The sequence below is a fragment of the Molothrus aeneus genome, chromosome 1 (assembly GCF_037042795.1).
Source record: "Molothrus aeneus isolate 106 chromosome 1, BPBGC_Maene_1.0, whole genome shotgun sequence".
Classification (NCBI taxonomy): Eukaryota; Metazoa; Chordata; class Aves; order Passeriformes; family Icteridae; genus Molothrus; species Molothrus aeneus.
The window spans coordinates 125,718,540-125,743,326 of NC_089646.1; the positions used below are offsets into that span (position 1 = coordinate 125,718,540).

At 36.1% G+C, this 24,787-nt stretch overlaps 1 protein-coding gene across 5 annotated transcripts in view; it reads left to right on the top strand.

The window, feature by feature from the left end:
• The first annotated feature begins 451 nt into the window (after positions 1-451).
• RALYL (RALY RNA binding protein like) overlaps positions 452-24,787 on the top strand; it is a 370,851-nt gene continuing 346,515 nt past the window's right edge. The window contains exons 1-2 of one of the 5 annotated variants that reach the window (XM_066564255.1): positions 452-661; positions 1,586-1,672. The gene's annotated coding sequence lies outside the window, so the exon portion shown is untranslated. Of the gene's footprint in view, positions 662-823; positions 1,673-24,787 lie in introns of those variants that run through there. The other 4 variants (XM_066564263.1, XM_066564295.1, XM_066564271.1 and 1 more) reach the window with 4 other exon arrangements.

Consider the following 24,787-nt stretch of genomic DNA (forward strand, 5'->3'; position numbering starts at 1 on the left):
TCCCCCGCCGGATCGGCGGGAGGGGGAACCCGGGCGCACACGCCTCGGAGCCCGGTGCTGCACCGGGGCCGCCGCCGGGAGCACCTCACCCCTCACCCGGGCAAACCCCGGCGCTCCGCTCCGTTCCGCCCGCCGCCGGCCCCACTCCCGGGGGCGAGCGGCACTGCAGCGGCGGGGCCGGCGGCGCCGCGGCCGGAGGGCAACAGGCGGGCGGGCGGCGTCGGGCGATAACTTCGCGCTGCGCCGCCGAGCAAGTTGCGCTGCCGCGCAGGACGCGCCCGCCTCCGCACCCCGCCCGCGCGGCCGGCTGCGTGCCCGCGCTCGGCGGCAGCGAGGGAGCGGAGCCGAGCGGAGCGTGTCGTGTCTGAGCGCGGGGGCGAGCGGCACCTGCCGAGGGCAGCGGCGGCGCGGAGCGGAGCGCTGGGCGGCGGCGAAGCCGGGCGGCTGCGGAGCGGAGCGGGCTGGGCTCGGGCTGGGTCCGCGCCCGGCGCCGCCGCTGCGCCCTCCCGGCTGCGAGTCCGCCCGGCTCCGGATCACGTGGCGGTTGCCGGAGGCAGAGACTAGAGAGGAGAGAAAAAAAAAGCGCCTCATTCCTTCTTCCACCGCCATACTGTATTTTATAGTAACTCTCATTTTTATTCCTCCCTTTTACTCCCGCTCGGTGAGTACCTTTCTGCTGACATTCTTGTCCTCCTTTTTTGTCCTGTTTTTTTTCTTCCTTTTGGTTTTTTTTTGTTTTCTTTTTTTTTTCTTCTTTTTTTTTTTTCTTCCTCTTTGATTATTGTTTAAATGGATTTGATCTTTTGCTGATGACAAGTTTTTTTTCCTAGCATGCGATGGTTACTAAACTGTGAGCAAAAGGTGCTGCTGGGGCCGGGAGTCACTGGGAATGAAAAATGATAATATTAAAAACACAGACTTGCCAGTCCAGCAACAACTGATATACATTTAGTAGCTATATATCTATATATGCAACTGGTTTTGTTGTGGCACGGAAAAGCGATGTGAAATATGATGCTTATTTTTTTAAGATAAGAGAAAAGGCATGTTTCTAACTCTTTTTGCAGAGGATTTTTTTCTCGTGTTGTTTTATTTTTATTTTTGGGTGTTTTTCTAAGGGCTTTTTTTTTTTTCCTTAAAGAGATGGGAATTGCAAATGCATTTTACAGCAGTGTTTACACAGAGTTTGTAATCTTGCAATACTGGTGGAAGCCACAGAGCAAGATGTTAATTTTATTATTTTTGTTACTATTTCTTTTTCTTTTTCTTTTTCTTTTTTTTTTTTTAACAGTGCAACCAGCAGGGTTTTTTGGTTTTCCTCTTCTTCAGTTTTTGATGCCTATTTATAATGTGAAACTTTTCTTGCAGCATGTTGCAGTCATCATTTTTAAATACTTTTTTTTCCTCCCTAAAGATAACAAAGCAAAACAGAAAGCCAAAGAGATGATCCTTACTTTTGCACATTTTGCACCTTCACTTTTTATTCTTTTGCCAGCAGTGTTTTATGATGGTTATTGTTATCATGATGATGATGATGATAGATATATACATATATACAAATAAATACATTTTCAAATGATGGCAGTGGAAGGTTTTCCTGGAGAATGAAGTGCGGTTTGGTTTCCTTGTCAACGGAAGATGAAGTGAACAACTGAACATCTCCCCAGTGCAGGTACTTCATCTCCTTGTAGGCGTTTCCACACTGTGTAAATTACATTGTGAGATTTTTTTTTTTTTTTTAAAGAAATCTCCTTCCACCCCTTTCTAAACGTGTCTGTGCAATACACATGAGGACTGGACTTAATATCTCTGCCTTGTGATTGCTTGGATGTGTGCTAAATGTTGCACTAATTGAGCCTAGGTCAGTTAAAGCTGAAGAGAGGTGTTTTATGTGCTGTGCTGTATAGAGGGGAAATCATCTGGGGAAAAAAAAAATCCAGACACCCCTCCTCTCCTCGTTGCATTAAAAAAAAACAAAACAAAACAAAACAAAACAAACAAATAAACAAAACAGCCAAAAGTAAAGCCCAAACCGAAACTGGATGGAACCTTGAGATCCTCATTACGAGTACAGATGCTCTCAGGACTTTAGACAAAAACAATAGCTCCGGCCATGTATTGTGGTGACTCGTGTGTTTTTGTGTGTCTGTTTAAATTTATCCATTAGAAAATAGCTGTGGAACAGCAAAGGAGGCTCCCTCGGAGAGCTGGCTCGCTGCCACATGAGGCATATTTTGCAGCCCTAAGGGCAGAAAACCCTTATATCCAACTTCTGCTCCTCATATTAAAAAGGCGTAAACAAGGCAGCAGGTTGCCTCTTATGAGTCTAATTCATTGGGATGGAGATTAATCAGAAGCTGATCTTTGCTTGAAGGTGTTTCGTTTTTGTTTGATGATTAATAGTACCACTGGCTGACAGGGAATGGGAAATTGTTACTTTCCGTGCTGGTTACTGAGAGTTCAGGATTGGAGGAGAAACTGTTACTTTTCACTGAGGGCACTTAAATGCTTAACAGAGGCTGCCCCTGATGTACAGACAGGATATTGGTTCTGTAAAACACAATTTGGAGAGATTTTTCCAGATGACAGGGTAGGTTGGTTTGTGTATTTATTTATTTATTTCCCTCCGGAGAGAATATGGTGTAATATTATGCTAAAGTTCAAGTGCTGAACGTTCTGTGATGTTCTCTGTTGTTTACTTTATTGTGATGGGATTGCTTACTGCATTTTACATAAAGAACATTTAAGGATCTAAAACTGACTATAAAGATATGGCATGTATTCAGACGTGGAAACTAAAGTAAGTTACAGGGTGTATATTTCTTTTGTCACTTTCATATAAGCAAATATAATTCAGAGAATTACAAATGCATTTGGAAATTTGAGGCTTCTAATGCTTATGTTTAAATTTTTGCAGTGTAACAGCTTTCTTTAAAGTAGAAAGTGTAAAAATGTATACATCATGCAATAAGTCATGTTGAAAAATAAATAAATTCATTTATCTTTACAGAGACATAACTATTTTGTATTTACACTGTTTTTTTCCAGCTTTACTGTAATAAAAATATTTTGCACATATTTATGCATGAATTCTGCTCTGACATGTTAAAATACTTTTGGCAGCCTAACAGGGTCAATAATTCATGTGTCTAAAACCCAGTTGAGATATTTCCATGATAGATTATGATGACTCTTCTAAAATAGTTACGATCTGTTGGGTCATTACTCCACATTTTAAGAAGACTCAGCCTGCTTATTTTTTCATTACTTAATTTAAAAGCAAGCCATTAAAAACAAGAGAGATTGAAACTATATTCTCCACCTCTTTATATATTTCCATCCCTACTTATATTTAAATGAAGTGTTTTCTTTAAATTAGGTGCAGCTCCCAGTAAGCAAAATATTTTCATACTGCTAAAGCACTGAAATAAAGTAACTAGGCTAGCAGTTTCCAGAATGATCCTTTTGTCCTTTCTTTTAATACTGCAGGTGAGTTGTGTGAGTAATTTTGTGCAGGTAGTTGCTGAGTGAAGAGCTAATCCTGCTCACCTAGTCTTATCTCGAAGTCTGAGATAGTGCATTCCTAAAACTTTCTATTTAGCACCAGATTTCATCCACAAAGCACCTGTTGTCTGAGTAGTATGGTAATGAACACACATACATTTCATTTGCAGCATTCTGAGGTTGTAGGAGTTCATACATATCAAACAGCCTTGGGACCTTAAAATATGAATAAAGGAGCCAGTTTTGAAAGAGGATCCTTCTACCTCTGTGCAGTATGTGGGCAGAGCATGATTTAGGTTGGTGGAATTGGTTTTGCCTTGGTGCTTCTATAGTTATGCTGTGACTAATGTTTTAGAAAGCCATAGTTAGTGTCAAAGACAATTGTCCTTTTGTAATTTGAGATGAATAAAAATTTTGCCTACAAATTGCAGCTTTGCATCTACAAGTGGTGATATCATTATATTCCTTATATAGCATGGGATGTAGTCATATTGCCCTAGCTCCTGAAAGTAATGGGTGTCTAGACTGAAATGACATCTTCTATTTTTCTTTAAATCTGTTTTGGTGTTCAGGACTATACAGGGGTTTAAGATACCTTTATAAAGGGTTGTAAACTGAAATCTTTGGAAAGCAGTTTTTCTTTTCCTTTTCCATAACTATTATTATCAGTATTTACTTGCAAATGAAAAAGAACAGGTGAACAGAAATGAGAAACTGTAAAACTGTATAACATTCAGTGTGCTGACTCATGAATATGTGGCTTTAGCTGCTGTAGTGGCCTGAACTGGTAGAAGAAGATTATCTTTTTACATTTTTCAACATGGGAGATAGAACTTGAGTGGCCTGTGGAGTTGTGAAGTCTGTCTGCTGTGATATTGGGCTGATCTTATTTTGTTCAGATTCAAAAAACTGGTTTAAATTTACCTGGGGTATCACTCTCACTGCACCTCTTGAAGGTGGGGCAGAGCCTCACTTTTCATGGTTTTAGAAACAGAATTTCTGTCCTAAGTTTATTTTCAGGCAATTTATTCACTTTTTTTATTCTTTTTTTGCCACTGCTGACCTTAAACAGTAATGCTCCTTCTCCATGTCTTTGCTCTTCAGAGTATAGTATATTTTTAGAGAGCAATTGCAGTTCCTTTTCCCTCATGATTTCTGGGCTTAACTGGGAGAGGTTCCCAAAAGTGTGACTGATGCTGGGAGAGGATGTTGAGACTGGCTCTTCCCAAAATCATGCTGCAGCAGAAACAGGGAAGATGCATTCAAATGCTCTTCTGCCCAGACTGGTCTGTTCTGCTTTCAGCTGAAAATATGGCAGTCTGATTTCTGGCTCTCACATCAGCCCAAACATTTTCACCTGAAGCCACACACACAGTCATGCCCTCTGGTGAATTGAGGTTTGCATCATGTGGACCTTCCTTCATTCTGCCTAACCAACCTGAATTTTTTTGGTTGCAGTGCAACAGGAAAGAACTCTTGGGAATTTCTTCTGCAACACTCTGGTTTTTAAACACTCAAGAGTTTTCTACATATTGTCTTAGTAATTTGTATTCATACCAGGGAAGGGAATGTGGACAGGTTTGAGGCAATACTGTATCACAATCTTTTATCAGGAATAAATGTGAAAGTTGGATACAGTGTTCTTTACATTTTTTACCTTGTTACAGTCTTTGCAGGTTGCTTATGTCTTAGCTCTCTAGTCTTCTAAAGCATTGTTCTATGGCAGTTTCTCTTTCACAGTGTAATTTTTTCCTATTTTCTTACTTCTCTACCTTTTGGGTTTTAAAAGATAAAAAAGCTTAATAGTGTTTAAATTGTAGGATTACAAAGACTGATAGGTCTGCCCTCAGATGAACGTTTTAACTTCCCTTGGTCTTAGAGGACATGGTGCTCTGTCAAATTCTGAAGATAAATCCTGTATGTTTTAAGTACTTCCAGAGTATCTGAACAGAAGGCTAAAGGTGAGTATTTCCTGATGAAAAATTATGCAATCTGTGACACTGTCTACATAGTTATCCAGCTTGTAGCTCCCTAGAACCCAGATCCAGACTGACAGAAGAAAAAAAAAAGCTGATTTTAAGTGCTATAAGGAATAAAATGCAACATTTTGACCTTTGTGAAGGTATCAATCTTAATTTTATGATCTTTAAACAATTACAGGAGTAAAATGGCTTGAAGATTATTGTTTTGCACATACCTACATTGGTATAATTTGTACCTTTTCCCTGTTTTTTTTTTCTTTCTATTTCAAAATAACACTCTAATCTCTCTAATGTACTTAATCTTTCAAAAGCATTTATACTGCAGCTTTGGCAGTATTTCTGAGAAAGTTTATTTTTGCACAATGAAGTGTGATTTTTTATCTGAATGAATCATCTGCCAACAATTAAAAAATCAAGTAGACCTGCAAATTACTAAGTAAATTTCAGGTTCCTTAGTGTGAATAAAATAACATGTTTTTATCGTTGCTGTATTTTGGAATAAAAATACAGGTATGTAGATGAATAGACAGAATCCCAGAGAGATTTTTAATGATTTAATGTCATAGAGAATTAGCAAAAATCTTACATTGATTATCCTTCGGGGCTTAACCAATACTTTTATTTAATAACTAAGAGTTTAACTTTCTTGGTTTTGGATTTATACAGACCTATGTTATCTGCTGCCTCTTGACAAAAGCTACAGAGTTAATAAGTTGCCTCTCTGGCACATCACTGTGTGTCCCCTGGCTCCTTATGTCCTGGCTGGCCTGCCAGGGTGTTGGGGCTCAACCATTATACAGTTGCATTTCTGGTTTTTCTGGTTCAGGAAGTTGTTTGGTTTTTTTTGTTTGGGTGGTTTTTTTTGGTTTTTTTTTTTTTTTTCTCTGATGCAGTTATGATAGTAAGCAAAATAATTTCTATCTGACTCAATTGGCAGAGGTTTAAAGAAGCAGAGGTGGATTTCTTGTGAGTGATGACCAACAGTGGGTATAAATGTGGTAGAATATCAATGACACTCTCCAGATTCTTTATTTTTTCTTTGCACACTCACAAGTCTTTCTCCCAAAATACCCAAAGGTCTGATTAAACTTGGTTTACACCAGTGGTCCTTCCCAGGTAGCCTTCTCCTGATGCCAGTAATTATTACCTCTACTAATGTGCAGTCTCTGAGCAACCAAGTCAAAGTGGAGCTCTGGAAACAGCTCAGGCTTTATGTATTTCATTTTATGGTCCTCTGAGAACATCTTGTAGTCCTTTGGACAGGCAATAGCTTATAAAAGGCAGTACAGGCCATTATTATAATTATTTAAACAACAAGAGACCATAAAGAATACAATGATAGCTCCTGGACCTCGGTGATTATTGAATAACCTGGTGAAAGTCAGGTCCCTGTCTTCCCACTGTGCTCCATACCAACAGCTTTTTTTTCAGCCTGTTCAGTCACGTTGGTTGCCTTCTTCAAGGTCCTGCCTTGAGTCAGTCGTGTGCTTTGTGGTGTTCAGGGTCAACAAAAAGGGGATATCTGGCAGAAATCCAGCATTAATGAGATTCTTAATCTGACTGAAACGAGGCTAAATTTGTTCTGTAGGAAAGCATCACATCAGTAGAGTTCATTCAGTAAAAAGGTGTCTCTGTTTCTGTTCAGAGTTTTGCATAGAAGGTGAACAGGACCTATTGTCAAAGAGATATGACACATCTTGTTAAATCAGGGTAACTTTACGATTTGTAGGAGGCACAGCACATGTATACCTTGCATGCAGTATTTTTAGACTGACTGAAAAATTGGAGTTTCTGTGTCAAAGAATTATGTTTGCATGGTGTTGACAATGCTGCTTTTCCTTTCTGTTTTGTGTTATAATGCAGTGCAAAAGCCCTAAAATGTTTACACTATCCTAGATGTTCTTTTTAAGAACAATAGAAATGAAAGTGATAAAGATACCCTGGTGAATTTTTGCACACCAGGCCTGCACTCTAGGCTTAGTGCATGCTAGCAGCTCTTCTTATGGGCGCAGGGAGTTACAGTAGTAACTCACTGACTTTTCAATGAAACACTGTGCATTTGATAATTGCAGCAACATGCTTCTGAGCTTGATCTGTAATGCAAGTTACTGTTTATGAAAGAAAATTCATTCTATCTTGTTAAAATATTTTATCAAATGATCCTTCACACAATAAATATTAGAAGTAATATAAGATTTAAAAATGTGCTATGCAAACTGTCATGCAGTGTCTATGAACTAGGCCCCTTGAAGATATAATGAAAACAAAACTTCCTCTTTGGTCTTTGGGTACCTTGAAAAAGGATTAATGCTACTGTTTTCCAAGTAGGACACACACACACACAAACACACAAACATCAACCATGCTACCCATTTCTCAGCTTGTATTTGCCACTGATTTCACAGGATAAAACCCAATACTTGAGGTATTGCACAGTAGGTCAGTTTTCTAATGTGCTCTTTACTGCATAAATTCACATCCACTTTGTTTTCTTTTTCCCAAACTGAAGAAGAAGGATGCAGTTAAGTTTTTCTCCTGCCTATACAACTTCCAGTTAAATGGGAGTTCTTTAAATGATACAGTTACAAGATTGGCTCTGGAGAGGTTACCGTCTTCTACTTGGGCATTTGTAAGCTGTAGACAATTAATGTACATTGTGAATAATGAAAAGAGAAACTGCATTTATGCCACTTTTGCTTTACAGGGGTAGTTTATCAGGACATTGATGCTATTTTTATTGTTTATTATTTTATGAGAAAAGCATGCTGGATTACCATTTGTCAGCATGTTCCCTGTTCCAGTAGGTGCTGTAAAAATACAAAGGTGCAGAATTAGTGTCTGGCACTATTAAAATCAGTTATACATATGGTGGTCAAAATTTCATGTCAAACCATTTTTTTTTCTCTGTGGATTTTTGATGAAGTGGTTCACACAAAAGGCTCTATTCATCTCACTTAACCTTGCTGTTTAAAAAATAGGTTTTTAGAACTAAGCTAGTCATCATTTTAGCTATCTAAAAGTTAGTCATTGAAGTCTAACACAGTAGCTCAAGGCTTTGTAGTCAACAGAGATAAATATTCTCTTCCTGCAGAGAATTACAGATTACATCCCAACAGAGGCATCTATGAACAGCTGAGATGAACAGCCTTCCTAAAACACCTCTCTCTTTGCACTGATGAGAGAGAACCTAGATGGCCCATTTAAAACAGATTCCTAACTTTTTGATGGATGACGTTAAAGGAGATGAATCGCATGCTCCCCAACCCTCCACTTCTTTCAAATCCTAAATTTGCAATGAAATATTTGGTTAAAAAATATTTTTTGGCCACTAGAATCTTCATGGCTTTAAGATATTACTTGATTTTTTTTCAACTTCTCCAGCAATTCTTTTAACAGACATACAAATGTGTTTCTAAATATTTCAAATTAATTAAAGGCTATGAAAAAATTCCTAAGGATGTCTGATAGGACCAAGATTTCACATCTTTTTTGTATTGCTTCACCCAGTTTTCTGTCTTTTTATAATGTGATCCAACCACAGTTGATCCTTCAATGAGTTCTCCTCACAGAGTCTTATTCTAAAAACCAGGGACTTAAGCTATTGGGTACAATCATGGACATCTTTTGAAAACCTTTGAAGTTGAAACAGAATAATGATGTGGGTGGCAATGGAATCAGCTAATTGTACTGCAAATATGAATCATTGTAAGATATATTTTAAAAATAATTAGTACATCAGCAGCAGAAGATCTGAATTTGATATCTCTGAAGTTGGATCTTGAAACTATAAAGGTTTTTTTAGTTTGTGAGCTGAGGTCATCCAGGCAATGTAGGGGAAATATTTTGCTACTGATAGCATGCTGCTGGTATCTTCATGTACATACAGTAAAACCTGTACTTCTGAATACTAGATAGATTTTAGTTTTCCCTGTCTCAGGTAATTTTTTAGAGAAGGCTGGAGTTTTATAAGACTGTTAGTGTCTTTAAAATCAGCTCTTCTATACAGTTTACCTCAGTGCCTTGCTTCAGATCTGTCCCAAGTCATTGTGTGTAGCAGGATGCCGAACAACGGCCGGTCTGTGACACTACACAATATGTTGGGATATCATCCTCTTTTTCCACAAATTATGAATTCAGCTATTTCATTCAATATATGTTTGGGCTTTCTGTAAGGTTTTCTACAGGTACTGAAATATATGAAAGTAGTGTACATGCTTCCACCATGGGTTTTATCTTCTTGGCCTGGCACTAGCTGGGTGCCTGTGCAGACATCATGAAACTGCTCACACAGGCCATGTTTTTCACTGACAGCATTGTATGAAACCAAACTAAAGCTGAATCCAAATTAGAAATGAACCATTTGGTGTTATAGGAGTAAGTGCAAACCTCAGTATAGTGAGAGTTAATTGCCCAAATACCACAGTATTACTACCATGATAAAGTAAGCTGCAGCTGTAAGCTCTAACAGCTATAATATAATGGTTTGCACATACTCAGAAATCTTACGGACTTGTCAGACTTGAGAAGGGAAGTTAAAAAGTTGGAGTTCTCAGCACTTTGAAATAACTGCTTCAAATAAGCCCAGCAATATTCTCTGGGGACTATAAACTGTTAGTTGCAGCTACCGTGTCACGTTACACACTTCATCACCTCTTGGTCTTTGTTCTTCACATTCTATTTATATTTCAAACCTAAGTTTTTGTACTGTCCCTCAAAAATGCATTGTCTGAGCAGTGTTCACATAAAACAGATTTACAAGGCTAAAACTCTTTGCTGACTTCATGAAGTTTTTGCCTCTTTACCTGCTTTCATTTATGCACCATAACATTTCCTTTTTCACTCTTGTGTCTCTGCTCAGAGTTAGGAGCACAGTGTTGTCACAGGAATATAAAAGACCACAGATTTGTCGGAACACAGAACACAGGCCCAACTGAATTTCTCACTGAGTGTAGGGCATATAAACCAAACACAAATTCAGTGTCTCTAGTCTCTCTCTGCCTGCTGCTCTGGGTGAGTAGGTGGTCTATGCACCTAGACTGAGGATCACACGTTTGGAGACAGGCTTTTGAAAGTCAAGATTACAAGAAAAATAATTGCAGTTCAGTTTAAGGAAATAAACTATTTCAGGGATGCCACATTTATTTATTTTTAATTTGTTGTACAAGTTAATGTTGTATATAGTGTGACATTAAAAATGGATTCAGAAATTCATGACATTTGGTCACAAATATTAATGAATGTTGTAAATAATCATCATAATCAGAATAGGACTGGCTACTTTACACTCTCAGATTTTTTTAAGATCAAAGTCAACCCAGCTATAGAGACCTGTGTCACACTGATCTGCATTGACAGAGGAAAGCATATTTACAGATGTTGGGTGTGTTCATTTGAATTTCTGGATCTTTTTTATCTTTTATTTGTAATTTTTTTTAAATTTCAGACTTGTTGGACCTTTCGTCCTGCTCTGGACCTTTCACCTGGTGTCAGCACAGCTCAGAAGGATGAAGGAAAAGGAAGCAATAGGAGAGGGATGGAAGAGGGGAGAGGAGTAGAAAGAGGAGGGGCAGAAATAAAAATGGAGAAAAAATTCCCAGTGATTCAGCTAAGGCTCCAGACAATGGGCATGTTTTCAATCCCCACTCTTCCTTAACTTCCCCTCTAGCTCAGGCTTCACTCCCTCTCTACTTGAGCTTTCATCACCACTACACCGCTACAGATATCTCATAAATTTCTTTTTCTTTTTTTCTCCTTAAAGAATGAAACCACAACAAGTAAAGTGTTTCACACAAGAAAATATACTCATCTTCTCACAAACTATAACATGATGCAATTCATGTAAGTGGTTCTTGAAGTAGGATTATTTTCCTCCTAGTAGTCTTACATCTTTGACTATGAAATAATGAAGTGGTTTAATAGTTCAGTAGCAAGACAAAGCTTAGATTTCTTGTTGCTTTTATACCCAACTTGAACCCTTTAAATCAGTTTGCACATGACTGTGTTTCAGTTTTATTCATCTGGATTCAAAACCAGGCTTTCTACTGATATTTATTTACTTCTTTTTTACCTCCCTTTCCTTCAAAGCTTTTTTCCAGGGGTCCTTCTTACTCCTTATCCTCTTTGAGAGAGTATAAATTAAAAACTATTCCTATTCTTTCATTTAGTTTGAATTTTGAAGTGTATTATTCAGCTTTGTAGTTCAAATACTCCCACCAGAGTGAAGAATACTATCTGATATTTTCCTGTGCAGAGTGACTGTCAGAAAAGATGCAGACACCCCATGACTCAGTGCTGGTCTGGCTCTTGGCTTGGTCCCAGTGCTGTGTCTCTCTTCCCAGCTGGAAGGTAGACCACTGTGAAGGTGGAGGACTAAAAGGACACTTTGGCTAAGCCTTTTTTCAGTCCCTTACAGGTACTTGCTTCCTCTCAGCTGTTCCCACCAGGAATCCCTTACATCTCACAAGGTGGCTTTGGGAGTGTTAATAGAGAGGGTAGGTTCAGTAAATGGTCTTCCTAAGAAAGTATTTCCTAAATCTAGAGCTTAAATTGGTCCTGTGGCTCCCCTATACCAATCTGCCTGATAAAATAAAGGCAAAGGTTAGCTACTGAGTCAATGCAAAACAAGACCCAGTTGAAAATTTGAAGACTTAATTCTTTAAATAGAAAATACTAAGAATTCCCAAGTCCTTTTTAGATACTATGATCAATTAAAGAAATTGAATAGGGAAAGGTGTTAGATGTCAAAATATTCTAGATAGAGTAGTATTTATTACAGATGCTGATGGAACAGGTCCAGAGCAGAACAATTGGGTCCAAAAGGTTGAAATAAATTTTATATCCTAAAAAGACATATAGAAAAAAAAATCTAAATACTATAGGTCAAATGCAAACATGCTATTTAATACATGAATATATAAAAATTATATAAACCTGCAAGAAAGTAATAGCTTCTTTCAGGGATTTTATGTTTAAGCATATGTTAAATTTTATTAACTTTTTGGAGGACTTTATTTTAAAGTTTCTTAAATGATGCACTACAAATTGATGCAACTGACTATTGCCTCATTAATTGACAGGAAATATTAAATTTTGTTGCAATTGATGTACGCCTGATGTATTGTTTTTATGTGTTTAGAATTTGATTGTTTGTGCTCAATTTACTTGAGTCACACATTTGAATAGCAAGTTTCTCATGTCACTGGGGTACTCAGAGCCTCTGAACTTGGTATTTCCAAACTCTGGGCAGTCTCTAAGAAAAGTGGAAGCGCTTTGGAACAACTTGGTGAGATACTCAGATCCCCCAGAGAACTGTACTGAGAGTTGTGACTGTCCCACAGGACAAACAGGAGCTCCTCCATGCAGCACGACGTGCTTGGCAGAGACCATGTCCATCTCCCTGCTAGAACCAGGGAACTACTATCAACACTTTTGTTTCCTGGGATTTTTTAAAGTGAGAGAGTTTGTAGAAGACTTTCCTGGATCTTCAGAAAGTTATGGTGTGAGGTGCAGCTTATTTGTTTAAAGGCAGGTAGCACTGGTGCAGGCAATCTGCATACCTCTTGTTGGAGATTCAGGCCATGTTTTTCAGCCTTAAGTGTTATTTAAGGTCAGTTAAGGGAAGTCTACCTCAACTTCAGCTAACTTCACTGACGGTGCAAGAAAAGTTATGCAATATGAAACTTGTCCTCAACTGCTGTTGAAATGTGATGCAATGTATCCCATGCTTCAGAATTTAGAGTCATTTGCAAAAGAGAGAACCCTGACTTTGCTCCTGTGAGTAGATATTCTGAAAACACTGGTGCTGGTGAGCTCAGTAAGGCTGCCCACACAAGCAAGATGAAGGAACTGTGCAAACAGATCTGAAGCACATTTTTGCAAAACACAGGTGAACTGATGATGTCTTTCTCACTGACTCAAATCTTTTGCCTAATCTCAGTGCTACCATTCTATCATCTCTGCCACAACTATTAGATATTTTAACTTTGAACTTTACTTTGCAACACTTATGTGTGCAACAAAATAATTTCATATTGCAATTACCATTTCACTTCAAAAGGTAACTACTGTATAATCCATAATCATCAATTTCTTTTATGACCAGCTCTTTACTATTATGTTTTACAGCCTTTCAGTGCATCAGTAAAGTACTTTATAGAAGGGCAGTAATAGATTCTAGGAACTTCCTAATGAAAATTTCAAAAGCCTTGATCCCTTCCTGAAAGGGTAATGCTACTTACATATAAACTTTAAACTTTATAAACTCTCTGTTTCAATTAAATACTTTGTGATCTCTGGAACGTTATATATAATGTATTTATTGGTATCATTTGCTTCGTGTAACATGTATGTTTTGAAATAAATTGCTTTATTCTCCTGACATTAGACTTCACCACTGAAATGCAAAGAAAGATTTCCAAATTATGATAGTTACCTCTCAACTGCTGTTCGCACAGAGAAACAAGGAATTTGTCAACTTTTAAAAAACTGAGAAAATAGTGAAAATTTTGAAAGTCAAGAGAATTTTGGGGATCTCTAGTAAATACAGAGTTAAAAGCCTGAGTTCAGCACTTCTGTGAAAGTTTTATTGTGTTTGGAATGTAGATTACTGTGCATGATGCCTTAGACAGTCATCTATGCATCTACAGTATTTAGTGCATATGTTGGCAATCTCTCTTTGGCCTGGAAAGCAGAACTGCGGTGAAAACAAGGCTGAATGAAGGTTGCCATCATCATCTAGAAGATATTTCACATACAAAAGATGCTCTAAGTGAATATACTAAGGACAAGGCATACCAGGTACTCTTTGAACATATAATGTGTATCTTTCTATGTGTGGCTTGTAGCAGCTTAGACAAACTGGGAGTCAGGTATTGCTCTCACTGGCAGCTGTGCAACACTTTGAATATTTATACACTTGGGTTGTGACATGAGAGGGTTTTTTTTATCTGAGGATATAATTTCTTAAAGATGTGATGTTGTGCACAATATTTTCTCATGAAAGAACCTTTCTTTTTTTCCATGTATTTTGAGTAGTACAGCACATACTGTGATATGTAGAAGGTACTCCTTTGTACCTATATCCATGGATATTTCTGCTCTCTTAATTAAGCCTGTAACAACTTTGTTATTGAATTCATTGGAAGCAAGATCAACCTTCTGTTTTCAATACACAGAACACAGTAGGATTTGTTTCTTAAAAGTAGAACAGGGTGTTAGTGCAATAGAGTAGACACTCTGGTACCTGTTGAATCAGGGATTTTGATGACACTAGAAGAATTTGATTTAATATAAAAAAAGTTCAATGCTGTTTTTACTATGAAATTAGTTTCTATATAGTTTTTCTGGTACACTAAAATTGAAAAAGAGCTGATCTAATGGTTCAAATAGCTCATTCTGTTTGTTCTGGTAGTAAAGAATAAGAAAAAGCTATTTTCAGAAGAAGCTAGTTGGCATTAGAATAAGTAGAATACTAGAATAATAATACAATAATAAATTAGAATGAATTTTTTATAGTTCATTTTATAGTTTATTTTATAGTTTATTAGTATTAATAAGTTGATGCAGGGATTGATGCTTTGTGCAATTAGACAGATATCAGGATAGATCACATTGTCATACCAATCTATTAATGATCATATCAACTAACAGCAACTTTATATTCTGTAGAAAAACAAAACCTTAATATATACTGTAGGAAATATGCTTAAAGCAGCAACACATTTTCCTATAATGAAAACAAAAAATTGCAGTATACTTGCAAGAAGGTGAAGTAGGAATACATTATAAGATCAATATTGCAGCTCCTGAAATAGATAATAAAACTCCTGAAATAATTTCAACTGACAGTAGCTTATAAGTTCCTAAATTCTGGCATTTCCTAACTTTGTATTCCTTGACTTTGCCAATTTGCTTATCTTTTTCCAATATAGTGTTTTATGAATGTGTATGTGTACAGTCTATATTTACTCTGTTGAGGGCGATTACATGTCTAGACAAATGTATTTGAAGTTTCATTATGAAATATGCAATAGTAGTAGCATAAAAATACAACTATTTATGAAAATTGCATTTGCAGAATTGCCTTGTAACTTCCTATTGGAAGCTATAAATTTGAACCATAATTTCTATTTGAACCAATGCATGAGGAAGTATCAGAATAAGATTTTAAATCAGAAGCATGCTTTAATGAACAAAACACACCACTCAAGCTTGGTCATTTCTGTGTCCCAGCAGAAGCTCTGGAAAGAAGTCCTCTGGTTTTTGTGACATTCAGCTTCCCATATGTGTTCATGTATTTCATTTAGAACAGTAACTTTTCTATAGGCACTTATTATATTAGGCAAATTTCATCCAAGATTTTTAAGACCTTACAAATGACTATCATTTAAGTAATGATAGGAAGGGAAAACTTTATTGATTTATGTAGCCAAAGCGCAGAGAACTCCAGCAATGGAAGAGAAATTAAGAGCTTATTAAACCATAGAACATGAGCTCCAACCTCAAATCCACGTGATTTATATGCAGATTTCAACTCACCAATAGTGTTCAAGATTCTGTACTAGAGTATGTATGCATTAATAACAATTTTTTTTCAAAACAATACACGCAATGTAAATATTTAAATGCTTTTCAATGTGCAATCTTCTAAAGTATTTGCATACATTACCCCATGAAGTCATTCAGTCAGATCCTATCACCAGCAGTATATTGAAAATATAATCAGTAAAAACATCCTTATGCATTTTAAAATATTTTTTCTATTAACATTTTTTGTCTCATTCTTATAATACGGTATATAAGACTTCTGTTATACTTGAGGCATGATATCATTGTTCTTGTATTCTTTTTGTAAGGCCTCAGGAAGTTCTTTATCTTGGAAGGTTTTTTTTATGTATCTATCTTCTTCAACACCTTTTAATAAACCTCAATCTAAAAAGAAGAAGAAACAAAAAGGGGAAAAAAAGGGCCTTTATTAATAGAATAATAAGAGCATGTTTCAGAGCAGGTGAAGTAGAAAAAGACATCAAATCCAAGTTAACAAATAGAGAACTCATCCTAGTGAAGTCTTCAGGAAACTCCATTTTGTAGATAAAAATTTAAAAATACATGCAGCTAATTTTGATTTTTAAATTAGCTGACTTTCATGAAGTAGTTATGTTCCAAGAGAAATCTATGAGATTAAAGAAGAGGTTAAAGAGAATCTATGAGAAGCGACCTTATCTTTTATGATATGTGGTGTCAGATAAGATACAAGTTTCTGCTTAAGACAGATAAAGTTTTTGGGTTTTTTTTAAACAAACCTTACATATTAGACTACAATTGAATAATTAAAAATTAAGGTAGTTGTTTTCACAAGCTAGAATAAAAAAATCTGTTTTTTTCAGTGAAAAAAAAAGTTAGTTGACATAAATTAATGGAAAAATATTGCTTGAGCTTAAGTACATAATTTCATTTGCATATTTAGTTCTCAACCTGGCTTATACAAAGCTTGCAAGTTCTGTGGTGTGATAGGGGGTGATATGGCTTTTGGCTTTGGTTAAGATCCCCCTTGATTGTGCAGGTAAGTACCCGTCAACCTCCAAAATGTGCATCTTTTCAAAGTCTTTAATTGTACGTTTATACTTAATACAATCACATAATTAAATTAAGTCAGATCCTACAATTCAATTGTTTGTCTCAGAATAATAGACATTTTGTGGACAAAAAATACTGTGGAGTTGAAATCGTGGTGGAAGTTTCATCTTGGTGGAAAATACCCTTCTTACTTTATTCTACAGTATTATACTGAAAAATGCTATAGTATCAGATAAGATAAAGTGTAATTTCTTGAAAATCAGTATTGATGTTTTCTGTAGTCAGATTCCCAACCAATTACTAAAGTCAAACTTAACTAGCTAGTAATATGTTTTGAGAGTCTCAATTCAGCTGGCTGCTATAGATGGACATCCACAATTGCCATTTTTTTGGCATCCATAATTATATGACAAGCATAGCCAAAATTGTATCACGTTTAGGGGGTGCAGTTAAGAAAACCAACTTATTGCAACATAAATTAAGACAGAACTCTGTAAATTTCTCTTTTATAAACACAGGAATCTTGCCATCATCTAAATTTTTATTTATTCACCCACTTGTGCTTTTCCAAATCCCAACACAAGTCATTTTCCCCATCTTACTATTAAAACTGCTTATAAATTAGAGTATTATGGATTGTGATGATATTGGTGCATCTAGTTTGATAAAAAGGGTCCTAATCCAAACCAGTCATTTTCAAAAACATTACCAAAAAAAATTGGTTTGTATATTTAGGTTTACAATGTTTCTTTTTTATTTTCGGTAATAATCTTAATGGAATTTTTCAAAAAAATTATTTTCAAATTTATTTAGAAAATTTTTTTTTTTTTTTTTTTGATGACACATCAACAGTGTTGACACACACAATCCCTCTGCCTCCTCCAGCTTCAATGTCTCTGGTATCTTGTAGAGTTTATATGACTTTCAGAAGTCTCTGGATATGCTTAATTACGTCAAACTCGGTGCTGGGCTAGTGTGGTCTCTAAGACCTGAAGCTTCTCTTTTCTGTGCAGTCCTCTGTAAAACCTTCTATTTAAACAAGTGCTCCCTAAACCCCTTTTCAGATGATCAGCCTTTTGGGCTGTGGGCACAGTTTCTTCAGTGGGAAGTTACAGCATAAAGAAAGAATATCCTGTTGCATTGAACTGGAACAAAGGGCATTTGTTAGAAAAGAGGAGACTGGCAAAACCAGTATCTCTTACTAAACCTATATTAATTAATTCATCTGGTGGAGGCTTTCCTATTAGTATCTTTCCCATGATCATTAGAGATTAATGTGATAGTGATTGCACTTTGGAAATAAGCACTCGCGTTACTTTCATATTTGTTTTAAAGCACAAAAATTAAAAAAACCTACCCCAAACATTCAAGTGCAGATAAGGTTGATCATATTTCCTTCAGAGAAAGCTGAGAATATGAAAATAACCTGTTGATGTAAATTGCCCATTTATTATGACTTATTTCTTCTACATATGTGCAATACAGTTAACCTTCTTTGGTTTAAATGAAATAATCTAGTTAATATTACTCATGGACTTCAGCCTTTGACTGCTGATGAGAGTATAGTCACATCTTATGGAACACACTGAGGAGTCTTGCCTCCAGCAGATATGTAGAAGAATGGTGTGAGATAGAAGAAACCCTTGTAGACTGCAAAGGTAATGGGCAGTGAAAGGAGCATAGTATCTAGTGGAATACACATCCCATCTTCTGTTGGGATGTGTATTCCCAACAGAAACAGTTGATACCTAGACCTTCACTAAAATTTCCTTCTACTCTCCTTTTTTTCTCTCTTTAAGATTTCAGTTTTACATGCAAACTCCTTCTGTTCCTCTACATAGCTACTAACACATCTGAAAAATTTTCACCCACTCTCTATAATTATATAATTGCTCAAGTTGAGCAATTAAGATCTTCAAGTCCAGCTCTTAACGCAACCCTATTGTTTTCACTACTAAACCATATCACCACATGTTTTTTGAACACTTAAATTAAATACAAATAACTCCATAAGCAAAAAATAAAAGGCAAGACGTCTACCCAAGGCTAATGGTTATTTGAAATTATGGTAAAATTTAAAAAAAACAAACCCGTGACCTGGACATTTCTGGGCAAGGTGGCCAATATTTGCAGCTGACGTAAGCTGGTAGGATGTCTCCACTAAATCAATGGATAACTGTTTACCTGGTTGTGCTCTCATAACTTTTTCACAGGAAATGGGATGGGATTTACTCCCTTTCAGTGGTAAATTCTGCAAAACAGGATGATTAGTTCTATACTGGGAAGGTCATTTCAGTCTTATTTCAGAATAACTAATGGAGCTTTGAAAATGTCAAAGTAATGCATGTGTGTGGCGTATGCAGATGGTAGGAGAAAATGCTATGCACATGAAACCCAAGCATAGAAATTATGGACTTGAAGATATCTTTTCAGTGAAAGCTATTTAGCTCTAGATCTTCTCCTTTGCATTTTGAGAGAATTTATAAGAATGCATTATTCATAGCGAAACAACAGTTAGAAAGTCAGTTGTTTCTGGTGGAATGTGGTGGACACAAGCTTGCATAATTTTTTAGCCTTTCATGTTACTACTGCAGAAAAATCTGTCTTGTTCCTTGAATACTGTATTGATTATAGTCAATCAGACATTTTGAATAGACTAAGGTATGCCCTACTTAGCAAAAACTGCATTGACAAAGAGAATGTATTACTGAAGCCTAGAAATTTTGGCATCAATTAGGCCTGCTGAGGTCTTAAATGTAAAGAAAAATGTGGTATTATTCAATAACCCAATTTTTAGACTGATTATTAGAGATAAAATGGAGCATGTTTTTAAGACTTGAGAAGGGTTAAATAATAGAAGGGCTTAAGTGATGCAGTCATCAGATGTTCAGCTGTCAAAACACCATTTTTCTGACTGTTTTGCTTTGGATCAAGAATTGTGATTTGTTCTGGGAAGTATGCTTTGGAGACCTCATGTCTGAAAGGGGTTAAAAGATCATGCCATGTGAGACACAATTTTAACTCTAGGATCAGATCTTTTGAGAAAAAATATGTGGTCTTTCTCTGTTGATAAAGAGAAAAATATCCATAGGTTAAAAAGTCATTATTATAACACTTTTCTTTTCTTTTTTTTTTGCTTTAGAACCAATATTTTTTTAGCATTGGTTTGTATAATGACCATGGCTAATATATGGTAGTGAAGTAAGTATCTCTGAAAGTCAGCTTTTCAGTATGAAAGAAGGGGGGTGGGTGGATAATTAACAAGTATTTCCAGATTTTACCCGTTGTATATGTATGTTTAAGGTACATGAGCCTCAGCTATCACCTCATGGATGGAGTATAAGATGATAAAGTGGGAAGATATTGTTTTGCTTTTGACCTTGTGGTGTGGGTATTATACCCCAGAGTGTTTCTGCATCTTTTTCTAGTTATTCTATTTATTTGGCTAGTTGGAAGTACAGACACTCTTATTGATGTAAGGTATCATAATGAAACTGCAATTAAAAGAGGACCTGTGCAGCAGGAAATGAGAATAAGACAGCTTCCTTATACCCTGTTAGGGAGTGCCTACACTGCTGGCAGCTCATTAAAGATTGATAAATACAGATCTTTCAGATGATACTGTAATATCTCTGAAAACAATAATACAAAGGAAAAATTTGAATTTGAATAACTACAGTGCAGAAGCTTTGTGAATGTGAATAGGAAAATATAATGGATAAAGGTTTTCACACCAGCTTCATTTGAATGCATGTCTGAGGCCTGAGGAAGCTGCCCTTAGTGAAGAACCTAAGACCTTGGAGAGCTGAATCAGAGGGATCTGTCAACTTGCTTCTCACTCTTGTGATTCTTCAGATTAGCAGCTGTTTTGATTTCTGCTAAAGGCTCCTAAAAAGAATTTTTAGGCAGGAATTCTCAAAATACAGGACATTCTGATAGTAATTTTTCAGGGTCCTGGCAAGTACCATTAGGTAGAGGATTAAGATAGCTGCTGGTAGGTGCTGTTAATACTCTCATATTGGCAGGAGCCTTAAATGTCTTAAAAGGCAGCTTTTCCTGAACTCTCTTCAATGCTAGAAAAAGGCATGTTTGTTGCCAGAATGTGGCTGTTAGTCAGTCTTTTAAAATCTTTGAGCTTTTAATATATCAAAATGTTACATTGAAAGAATCTGCCTCTGTGTGGTGATTCAAAAATAAATGGTGTACAGTCAGGCTACAGAATAATAAGGTTAGCATGAGATTAATAAAACTTGTGGGTGACAGAAGAGTGGTATAAACATTCCCTGTTGTTCTTTTAAATGTTTATGAAAAAGTGCACAAGAGGTCCTTGTTTTGTGTTTCCAATGAATACTTGTTAGTTGCCTCACCAATGAAGAGACACGTAGCAGAGGATCCAAGATTTGGATTCACTACTTTTGTCATGAGAGTTTCTGTAAACAGTGCCTTTAAAGATGATTTGCTGGAGTTTTCAATCAATCTAAAGCTTGAATGCAAACCCCATTTTGTGTTTACTAAATACTCTTAGTTTACACTAGGGACAGAGCTGGATTTGCAACTCAGTCTACATATATTGACTCTCCTGATTGTTATAATGCTTTTGAACTGTGCCATTCTCTGCCTTGGGGTTTTTTGGTTTTTTGGTTTGTTTTTTTTTTCCATGCCTGAAATGGGACTAAACCTCCAGTAAAGCCCTCCATCATCAAAATTTCTTGCTTGTGATTCATAGGTTGTTACCCATCATTCTAAGATTTAAAAGCAAATGTTTTAATATATGTACTTTCAACTGCTGCCACAAAGTTGTCCACAGATATGTTGAAAAGGTAACCGCCAATATTAGTAAACATATTAAATCTATTCTGGATGTTGTGCTCAGCCAAAGACCACTCAAACTGCTAGGAAGAGAAAATAAAGGGCTGGAACATGTGGAATAACTGATTTCTCCACTCTATGTTTCATTTTTGGCAAAGCACTTATAGGTAGCAATATTGCCTATTTTACATTGGTGAATATGTGCTCTGAAAGAGAGGGAAAAGAAGCTTTTTCTTCTGGAATAACACCTTATCTGGTTGAGACTTGGGGGAGCTGAGCAGTTTAAATAAATAGGCAGTGGTCTCTGTAAGGATGATCTCTTATGTACAGCTAAGAGCTTTTAGTTGGTAGAGTGTGACAAAGGAGAGGCTTGGAAATGAATCAAAGGAAAGGAATCAAATGTTCTACTCATGCTGGGCCCATGTCTGAAGTTGCCTCAGATCAGCCAAAAGGAAGACTGCTCTCCCTGTGTAAGGATGGTTGGATTGGTCTAATTAGGAAAGAACACAATATAAAGCAAACAAAATTTTCCTGTGTCCATATTTAACCAAAAATACTAAACAATAAGCTTCTTTTTGTCACTGGAAATATTTTGTTATGAGATGATGGTTCATCATTGATCTTCACTCTCTGCTGATGGAACAGCTCTCTTGGGAGGCAAATATAATCAATATGTATCTTATCTGTTTGACAAGACAGAAAAAAAATCAAGAAACAGATTTCAGCTTTTGTTTCAATGATTTAAAGCACATTTTCTAACTTTTTATTTGAAAAATCTGTTTGTAAATCCAGTCTAGAAAAATGCTGGTTTTATAAGCTTCAGGAACATGTTTCATTTGGAATGAATGAATTATTCCTTGCCAGCAGACAGCTGTAAATACATAAAATGTTCAAGCTTTTTGAGGCTTGGCTCAAATGCCAGCACAAAATCAATGACAAAAATCAATGTCTTATATGGGCAATACTTTACTTAATCATTAAAAAAAATTATTTCAAGAGCCAGATGCAGAGCAAATTTTCAGAAATAGCTTAGCTCCTATAGAGTTCTAATGATTTACTCCCATGCTAGATCTGGCCCACTGTGGAAACTAAATTTAATATAACTGTATCTTTTAATGTATTTATTTATTAGTGCTGAACATCATTGCATTTTACACCACCACAAAAGTGGATTATGTTTGTGGCAAATTCTTTGCATACACAGAATCTGTAATTGTGTCTGACATGGAAGAAAATTGCACTTGACATTTACAAGCTCAGGATTGAGTTTTCCATTTCATTTTGTGTCATTTATAAAAGAAGTTCATTGCTTAAATTGCACTGATGATTATAACTAGTAATTTGCATGAATGATTAGGATATCTGTTGTGAATCAGGGATTCTCAATGAAATATACAGCAGTATGAACTTTCAGAAATTTTCTTTCTATGTTGATTTGATATAGATTGTTTAGATTTAGCAAAGTAGCATAAACTACTTAGTATCTTGGTTTAAATATTTTGTAGGGCTATATTAGGAAACTACAGAACTACTAGTAGACATCACTATATCTCTTTGCCATTGAAATGCAAACAATAAATAGAGTAGACTGTTTAGAAACAGTTTCTTAAACTTAATTTGATGTGTCCTGTGGTTACCCATCCATACTATTGCAGCACTGGGTTTATTAGGTGGTACAAATGCTGTGCATTGCAGTGCTGGGTGTGGAATGAACTACAGAGTAAATTTTCTGCTATAGGAGTAGAGTAGGACTTTCAGAAATGATAATAATAAAAAACTGTGATGAACTGTGATGCTATTGACTTGACTTGGTGCTGACTATGCTCATCATCTCTAAATATATCAGGAAATAACTTGAAGTTAAAATATGTTACTTTATAAAACTAATCGTGTTTGTATTATTTTCTTAGCATTGTTGTACTTTCTTAGCTCCTGACATCATGCATTTGAAAATCTTTACTTAATACTTTATCAAGGTAATTCCTCTCATTTAATATCAGTCAGCCCAATCCTCATGAAAAATATTCATTTAGCTAAGTAGTAATTTTCAGCCAACTAAAAAAAAATGCAGACTGCATCGTGTGTGCTTTTTTTCCTGTTTGGAAGGCTGTACATTTTAAAGTAAGTAACCTGACTTTTGCCATCTCTTTGATTGTTATACTGTTTCCTCTGGTTAATAACTAATACTTCATTTAATTTGTTTTCTATCTGTGACACCTCATTTTTTGTACATTTCTATAACCTGTATTTAATAACTAGATCTGTTATTGTACAGAATAAATTAATTAGATCATACAGCAGTTAATACCATTGGGTGAGAAAGCTGAAGCAAGATAATTTATTCTGCATAAAAAGGAGTCATGAATCATGGCTGGCTGCTGCTTGCGCACAAGTGGTTAATGTGGATTTCCATACTTAAAATACAAAGTTGTCTTATGGTGGTTTTTGTCATATTTTTGAGGAAAAAATATTGTTAGTAATATAAGGAAAATTTTGTCTATTCTTCCATTTGCAAACCTCATTGATTACATAATGAGACTAATCTCAGGATCAGACATCACAGGTTAAGGCATAGTCTTTTTGGGGTCTCTTCTGATTCCCTTTCATAATTCTGTAATTACATTGAGGTAATGAATAATACAATACATTTTCAGGTTTGTGAAATGTTATAGGCAGCCCCTTTGAAATTCAACATTATATGAGTAGATTATATTTTATCTGTTATATATGTGTCTATGCTGTTTATTACTCCTTTCTGTCCTTTTGGGCTCAAACACTTTTGTAAAAGATTGGAAATACAGAATGTTATCAATGTTAGTTGTTTTACTTCATAATAGCAACAATACCAGGCAATATCTCATTCAGGAATTTAGGACAACATTAATTAAATTCTGCCATCAAAAATATGAGTATTTCTC